This window comes from Benincasa hispida, chromosome 1, assembly GCF_009727055.1.
Source record: "Benincasa hispida cultivar B227 chromosome 1, ASM972705v1, whole genome shotgun sequence".
Lineage (NCBI taxonomy): Eukaryota > Viridiplantae > Streptophyta > Magnoliopsida > Cucurbitales > Cucurbitaceae > Benincasa > Benincasa hispida.
Window position 1 is genome coordinate 44,917,031 of NC_052349.1, and position 9,431 is coordinate 44,926,461.

Below are 9,431 nucleotides of genomic sequence, written 5' to 3' on the forward strand. Positions count from 1 at the left end.
TGAAAGTTGTCATTCATCTTATTTATCCAACAGAATTTCATGTCAAATATTATGCTTTGGCTCTTCATAAATATATATGTTTTTGAGAAAACATAAATATATATGTTAATCCTTACCGATAAATTTTAATATTACATTTAGTATAACTAATATATAAAATTTTGAAAGCATAAGAAGTAAAAATGAATATAAATAAATAAATAAAGACCACGTGTAAATTAAAAAGTTTGGACGTTGGAAGTTAAACCTCCTTAATTTTATTCTCATTCAACTAGTATTAGTACTAATTATAAAAATATCTTATCTTTACGAGCATCTCTGAGGTTCTGCTTGAGATTACTGTATTTAATTGTTGGTAGCGATACTTTTAGAAGAATTGGTTATGAATGCAAGTAAAATAATGTTTGATAAATTTTACTTTTAAATTAAAAAAAGCTAGTTATGGTGTTTGGTAAATTAATATTAAACTGGTGCAATTTAGTTATATGAACCAAACTAGGCTTATTATTTCGATTATTTTTGCATGCATGATTAATTTATAATCTATTTAAAATTGTATAACATTTAAATTTCAACTAATTTTATTTAATCTAAATTATTCGATAAAATATTTAAAAAATATATAAGAAATGTAATTGAAATTTGATAATATATATGATAAAATATATTAATATGAAAGGATATTATTATAAGGGAAACTGTCAAAAATGGAAGTATGCAAAATATTTACATACTATAGCAAAAAAATGGACCAACGGAAAGCAACTTTCATTTTTTTTAAATTCCAAAACTACCCCCATACATATTTTAATTTTGTGCACGTAGAATCACTGATTTCTTCCTTCTTTGTCGATTTCATTCTTCTTCATCTATCTCCATCGACTTCATCATTCTTCATCTCAACAACTCATTCCTCCTCCTCCTCCTCCTCCTTCACAAAATTTTACGCCAAATTTATATATTTCTTATTCTATATCTCTACTTTTCTTTTCCTTCTTCTACAGAGCATCAACTTTTAGTTTATTTTTCATCAATGTCTCTCTCTCTCTTTTTTTTTTTTTTTTTTTGTCCTTGTTTTGTTTTGAATTGTATCGATATGTCTATCACAATTGTTGGTGGTTTTCTCTAAAATCAGGCACTACTTTATCATAACTCTATCTTTGTCTATCACTGATAGACAGAGATAGAGTGATAGACAGAGATAGAACTCTATCTCTGACTATTACAAATAGTCAAAGATAGACGCCTATCTTTGTCTATCTCTTTATTTTGTCCCTGTTTTGTTTTGAATTGAATTCACTACTTTGTATTGCATCAGCGTAAAAGATTCTTTCAGTGGTAGATAAACAATGATATATTACTATCTCTGTCTATCACTCATCATTATGATTTTATCTTTCAGTGATATGTAGAGATACACTCTATCTTTGTCTATCCTTGATATATAAAGATAGGCGCCTATCTTTGCATATCTCTTTGTCTTGACTTAAATTCACTACTTTATATTGTATTCTATCAGCGAGATAGAAATATTCATTGATAGACAACGATATATCACTATCTCTGTCTATCATTCATCATTGTGATTGGTTTATCAACGATAGAAAGAGATAGAAATCTAGTACTGTGTATCTGATAGACATTGATAGAGTTCTATCTGATAGACAGTGACAGAGTTCTATCTTTGTCTATCACTGAGACAAAGATAGAACTATATTTCTATCTATCACTATTGGATATTTTCATTATGAGCTTCTTACATAATCTTAGTGATATTTTCATTATAAGTTTCTTATATAATCTTTTTTTTTTTTTCATTTTGCAGAATACCATGACTATTCCTCTAGTTGTTTTTTATGGAGGGCAATGGAGTGATTATCACTTCTATGAGAATTATGAGGTTGGTGGAATTTTTGTACATGACTAGATAGACTTCAGTGGTTTTATTGGTTTATATATGAAGAGAATCAATTGGATGGGTTGGTAGATTTGTCAGTTTTATTAGATTTTGGTACAAATAGTATTCAAATTGTGGTTTCAATAAAAAAGGATAAAGATGTTTTTCGGTATCTGATTTTGGCTAAAGATGCAATTAGTAGACATCCATTTGTTACTCATGTAAGTGCTTTGTTATTTGGAAGGGTTTTCTATTGTTATTAGTAGTGTAGGTGATGATGGTGATAAAATGTTATATTTAAGTTCTTCTTCTTCTTCAAATGATGAAGTTATAAGAGATATTTTTTATGGTGATTTGAAGTAAAAAAAATTTATTTGAAAGTAAAGAAGTACTTTCAAAGTGTTTTAACATAAAAGCAGTGAAGAATAATTTCCAATTTAGGGCTACAAGATCAAATTCAAAGTCTGTTGAGTTTAAATGTTTGCAAGAAGGCTACAAATGGTAAATTAGGGCATCTCGGTATAAGAATAGTGAGTTGTGGATACTTCGGAAGTACATTTTTTTACTATGAATGTCCATTGAACAAAACTCAGAGTTGTCATAGGCAAGCTTCTTCATAAGTAATATGCAATTGCTTGATAGATGATTTTAGGTTCATGTCTACTGATCAATCCATTCCTAGAGACATTATCTATAAGGCTCGTACAAAACTTGGGGTTAATACAAGTTATCAAAAATCTTGGAGGGCAAAAGAACACATAGTAAATATATTACAAGGTGATGCAATTGAATCATACATCTTGATTCCGAGCTTTTTTGAAAAGTTGAATGAAATGAATCTAGGTATGATCCATTTTTCTTAGCAAAATTCTATCACTTTCTATCATAGATAGAAGGTGACAGACAACTATCACTATCTATCAGTGATAATTGTCTATCACAGTCTATCTTAGATAGACAGTGATAATTGTTTAACACAGTATATCTTAGATAGACAGGGATAGACATCTATCACTGTCAATCTATACAATTTTGTTACTATTTACTCTTATAGAAATGTTTTCATGTAGTTTTACAAGTACCTGCACTACGATGATAGTGATCATTTCAAGTTTTGCTTCATGGTTTTTGGTGCATCAATTGAAGGGTGGAAGTATTGTAGACATATCATATTTATTGATGGCGCATTTTTTAAGTGTAAGTTTGGTGGGATGCTATTAATAACCTCATCATTAGATGGTAACAATCAAATTTTTTCCCTTGCATTTGCTATCATAGATTCTGAAAATGACGCATCATGGACATGGTTTTTTGAAAACATACGAAGTAGTTCTGGAGAACAAGAGAATTTAGTCATTGTTTTTTATAGGCGTCTTAGAATTCCTAAATGAGTTTTATGAGTGTTTGCTAATGTTGAGTACTATGTGTGCATAAGCATCTCTTAAGAAACTTGAAACTTCATTTTAAAGATCCATTACTTGATAAGTATTTCTTTAGTTGTGCTAATGCCTACACTGCTGATGACTTTGAGTACCACATGAGATCCATAAAGTCAACTTGTCCAAATATTAGAAGATATCTTAGTAGTGTTGGGTTTGAAAGGTGGTCTCAGATATATTCACGAAGAAGAAGGTACGGAATGATGACATCAAATGTTGCAGAAAGTGTAAACTTAGCTTTTAAGAATGTCAGATAATTACCTATGGCTAGCTTGCTTAGTTCAATTAGAGATATATCGCAAAAATGGTTTTATGATCAAATAAAGTTACTTTTGCAATGAAAACTCTTTTGATTTCTTGGCTGAGAACATATTATGATGAGAACACAAAAAGTCAAGAAGTTTCTTGGTAAGAATTTTGTCTTTTTCTTATTTTTGTTGGATATAAAAAATTTATGATTTATCAGTGTCTATCTCTGATTTTCACAGATAGATTCTCCCAGTTTCTATTGTGGCCTATCAGACTGATATGGTCTATTTGTCTATCTCAGATAGACAATGATTACCTTTTTTCTTAAATACTTGTTGATATTGATTACCTTTCTCGTATTTATTTATTGGGTTGATCTCATTAACAGTACTGAATACAAGATAATAGATGGAGATAAACAGTTCATAGTGAAGCTAGACTTGGAATCTTGCAGTTGTCGAGTATAGAATTTTGAGGAAATTTCATGTGTACATGCAGTTGTTGTTCTTCGAATGCTTAATTTAGCTACCTATTCTTATGTAGCTAACTTTTATTATAGAAGAACATTGTCAACAGAATACGGTAGTTGTGTTGACGTGCTAGAATTCATTTGGATTGGAGACCTAAAGATGATGTCATGAAAATATTACCTCTTATTGTTAAACATAAAGCTGGAAGACCTAGAAAACAAAGAGTTTCATTTGTAGGTGAATTTAAAAGTTCATCAAAATGTACTTGTCATAATCGTAAAGGTCACAATAATAAGACTTGGAAACTTGAACCAATTAATCAAATGATATAATCATTATTTTTGCATTGTAATACATGTATAGACATATGGATTGACACTAGAGTTTATGAATGATATTTTTTATTTATTATGTTCTTGAGTTGTAAATATTTTTAATAGTATCTTCACTTTTCAATGGAATTGTAAAAAGCACAAAAACTATCAGTGATTGCCAAAGATAATGTCTATCTTGTTGGGTTGTATGTCCTAAAACTCGCTATTTATATAATTAAACATATTTTATTTGCAATAAAGATGTTATTGAGGTTTATTCAATGATGTTGTTAGTGAATATGTAAATTGCACTTGTAAACCCTAAATCCAATCAAATAACGAACCCCTGACTATAACATGAATACTTAAACTTTATGTGAAGACATAAAAGAGGATCAAGTTTCAGTACATAGCCAAAACGGTTTATAAGTATAAGGATAAAATTGGGTAACTTATACTGGGGATACTATGGATGTGGCCTACTTTATATTTGATACAAACGAAGTGATCCCGAAATCGTTCATGTTGAGACATGTAAGTGGGGGCATGCAAAAGATGTTTGCATAAGATCGGACCACGAAATAGTCAATTTTCTTTATAACGACCGTTTATTGTTAAAACTGACTATTTCAATCTGATGACCTAATGTAACTCGATCTCAATCCTGAGCTAACTATGAACTCCTGTTTATTTGAGATTATTCTTTAATCTACATGGGTGAGAGTGGCTCAATAGCACTGCTCAATAAGCCTCACATTTCAGGGGTAAGACCGGGTAGATAGCGGGGGACATAGTCCTGCAAGATGGAAGTCACTCCTACCCAATTTAGGGATAGTAGATAGGTTGTTCCCTTAAGTACTGACTCCTAGTCTTGAACAAGGGGCCCTACCCTCTCTATGACTGAGAGGGACTTAGTTTATTGGTAGGACCATAAACCAATTGTTCATTAGTAGATTAGTGGAGACTTGAGAAGCAAGATGTATTATAGGGGTAAAACGGTAATTTTGACCTAGCTGTAAATACGAACAATCTGTGAAGGGTCAATTTATCTACAATGAGAAGAGTGCAACTACTGGGCTTTAAAGTGACTCGGTAGTTGACGAATGTTGGTTAATTCGGTTAAAAGAGTTTAGCAAATTAATCTCAGATCGTCGGTGATTTATGGGTCCATTAAGTCCCCCTACTAGCTCATTAACGGACCAAAGCTTAGAATAAAGTGATGTGAAAAATTGAAATGTTCAAATTCAAATTAAGGGAATTATTAATTATATACGATATAATTAAAAGTTTAACTATCGAATTAAACAAAACTGGAGAGATAGAAAATATTTAAATATGATTTGAATATTAATCACATGAATATGGATTCATGTTTGAAATATGTGTTATATTAATTTAATATTTGATATTAAATTAATTTAATTAATTAAAATTATTTAATTAATTATTTAGAATTAATTTTATTTAAAATTAACTATTAGAATTAATTTTGTTTAAAATTAATGAAATTTTATTTAAATATTAATTATTGAATTAATATTTTATAAAATTACTTTTTCATTTTTAATTTTGAATTTGGATTTCATATTTAAAATTGAATTTGAATTAAATTCATTTTAAAATGAAAAAATTGAAAGTGAGTGGGAATTTCCCACTTCTTTCAATTGATTACACCTATCTTCCACCTAATATCAAATGGTTTGTGTGTCAACTCCTCTTGATTTTGTGTTTGCATGAGTTCAAAATGATAAAATTGAGGAAAAATCAGCTGAGAATTCATTCATGCAACTGAAGATTTTTTAGAAAGAAGGGTTCATTCTCATGTTTTGGACCAGAACTCAAACATCTCCAAATTTCCTTAAATCCACTCTCATTTTGGATCCCACAATCCAATCTAAAAGCCTAGAGAATAGTAGGGAAGATTAAGTGGTGGTCTGCAAGCATTGGAGAGTAGAATCAAGCTAAAGAGTTGTTGTATTGAAGAGATTCTTCAAAGGTATTTGTTTTTTAAACCCTACTTTTATGTTGATGAACATGTCTTAATCACTAAAATTGATAAAGTTAAAGTGCTTAAGATCTTAATTGTTTCCACATGTTGCTTGTCAACACCAACAAACTAGTATCAGAGCATGATTTAAGCACTCAATTTACATTAATTTTAGTTTGGTGGGTTTTTTTCATAAGTAGTATGAAATGGGGCTGAAATGGATATATTACGATTTTGATATCAAATTTCCTCTTCAATTATATAGTAACTGTTGTAATTGGCTCTTTGTCTATGGGCCTTGATGTATGATTAAGAGCCTATAAATTGTTAGAGTCAATAGAATTGCAATTAGGTTGTTATTGAAGAAGATCTGAAGTAAGCTCATTAGCAAAAAGTAGCAGAAATGGTTTCCGCCTCGCAGCGTTGCAGCGCTGCTCATAGAGCATTGCAACGTTGTTCTTTAACAGCCAAGAAATGCGTGCACAAGGATGGACCGGTTCGAGTGGTTTTGGTTCGACCGGTTCAGGCTCCTTTTGACTAGTTCCGCCCTGTTTCACCGGTTAAGCCCAATTTCAAGCCTTGGAAGTTCGGTTCGAGTGGTTTGAAGCCTGTTCAGATTAATTCGGGTAGTCCAACAGTGGTCCAAAGTTGTTTTTTAATTTGTTTTTGTAAAATTTAGTTTATTGCATGATGAGGATGTCAAAACCAGTCCATTTCAGTATGTTTAATTATTTATGCATCTGGTGTATGTTATAATTAAATTAAATCTTGTATGTGCATAATATATGTCATGTAGATTTAAAATCTCACCATATGAAGCATGTAGCATGCATTAAAAGTATGTTATAAATGGTTATAATATATAGTATGCATGTGTTAGGGTTCCATGTGTTTAATATAAAGTGTTATATTAAATTGTGGAATGACCTGATGAAAGTTGTAGATTGGAAGCATGTCTATATTTTATAAAGTATTATAAAATGGATTAGACATTTAAAATCTATAACAAAGATAAGATGCATGCTCATCTAGGGTTAACAAATAACAACTTGTTTTAAACAGTTAAAATAGGTTGTTATCTTGTAAAACTTTGGTTACAAACTCACCCGAGTTAAAATCCTGTCTAAGGCTGGAGATACTTAAGTTGACGGTTTACGGAACACATGCTACCTGGGGATTTTAACCAGTTCTTGAGTGTTGTTAACTCGATCTTCTGAGCATGCGTGAGCAATGTGAGGTAATAAATTGGTTTATCACTTAGATATCGTAGGTTAAATCTAAATATAGTCGTTATACTTGGACAGTTACCTAGACTTAGGTTTGTTTTTAGTCAGAATATACCTAAGTAAATATTTACTGGAAATAAATAGAATACTTTAGTGGGAGATTAATAATATATACGATACATTGTTTCTAGCTCTTACATCCCTAAAAGTTCACACCGTGAGATTCATGCTCAGCATAAGTCATCCTAGGAGTGACCTCCTTTCGAAAAGTATTTGCATGGGTCAATAGCAAGGTGAATAGGGGGAAGTTGTTCGTAGTAAGTGGGTAAAGGATGTCTGTCAACATACCTTGCAGTCTCTTCCATTAGTTTGGACCGTGAGATTTTTATGTTACGCCTGTTTGTCGTTTTTAGGCAACATTAGCTAGTCGTCTTTTCAGGGACTATCCTCTCGGAGGGTTGTAACATGAGATTTGTAACAACTCAAACTCCAGAAATGGAAAGGATCTCTTAAGTTCATTCCCAACCTTGACTCTCCAATTCGGTTGCATCGTTGGAGCCGACTTCTAAGATCTGAAAATAGAGAGTTACGCTTACAAGAATTACTAAGTGTTAGTAAGTTCTTAACCGAAAACGGTAACTAAATATCTAAAGGAATAAAGAGTTATTCTGGAATTAGTATTTATTCAAAAATGTCTTACTTCAGTGAAGGAGTATTTGACTACCCCTCGGTAGCATCTATTTTGATTCACTAAAGTATCGTTGCAAATAAATAGTCAAATTTGTGTACATTATTACTTTTGCTAAAATTTGATTGGATTTGAAAAGCAATTTACTGATTAGAATTTGTTTATGTTTCCAGCATGTTGAATTCTTCTAAAACACTTGCTTCTGATAAATTTAACGGTTTAGATTATTCAACATGGAAATCGAATATAAATGCAATACTAACAGATGATGATTTAAGGTTTGTTTTAACCGAGGATGTCTTTTAACTCCCAGCTCATCTACAAACCAAATAGTTTGAAATGCTTATGACAGATAGATTAGAGCAAATAATAAGGTTCAAATCTATATACTGACCGCTCTACCATCGAGCTCTCTATTAGCAAGCGTATCTGATATACCAGCTAAGAAATTCGAGAATCCAGTTTTCGCTAGAGAAATCATGGATTCGTTACAGATGTTGTTTGGAGAATTTGTCGAAGATGTTACAACTAAACATAAATGACAAAACCTATGTTATTGAACATGTTCTAGATATGTTAAAAGTAATAAACAGAAATGTCATAAACGAGAAAACTAAGAAAGCACAATAATGTAAATATGATTTACTGGTTGTTGAAACATGTTTAGTGGAAAATGATAAATTAACTTGGATACTTGATTCAGGTGCTGCTAATCATACTTGTGCACTCGCTCAGGAAACTAGTTCCCGGAGACATCTTATAGAAGGCAAGACAACTTTTAAGGTAGGGACTGAAGATGTTGTCTTAACTGAAGCAGTGGGAGATATAAAGTTATTTATTGAAGATAGATTCATTTTACTTGAAAATGTTTATTATGTTCTGACCACGAGGAGAATTTTAATATCTATCTCATGCTTGCTGGAACGAAAGTATACATTTTATTTTGAAGTTAATGAAATGTTCATTATTTCAAAGGGCATTAAAACATGTTCTACAAAATTGAAAAATAATTTATATATATTAAAACCAACTGAAACAAAAACTGTTTTTAATATAGAGATATTTAAAACAATTGAAACTCAAAATAAAAAGCGAAAAATTTCTCCTAATGCTTATCTTTGACACTTAAGACTCGACCACATTAATCTCAATAGGAAATAC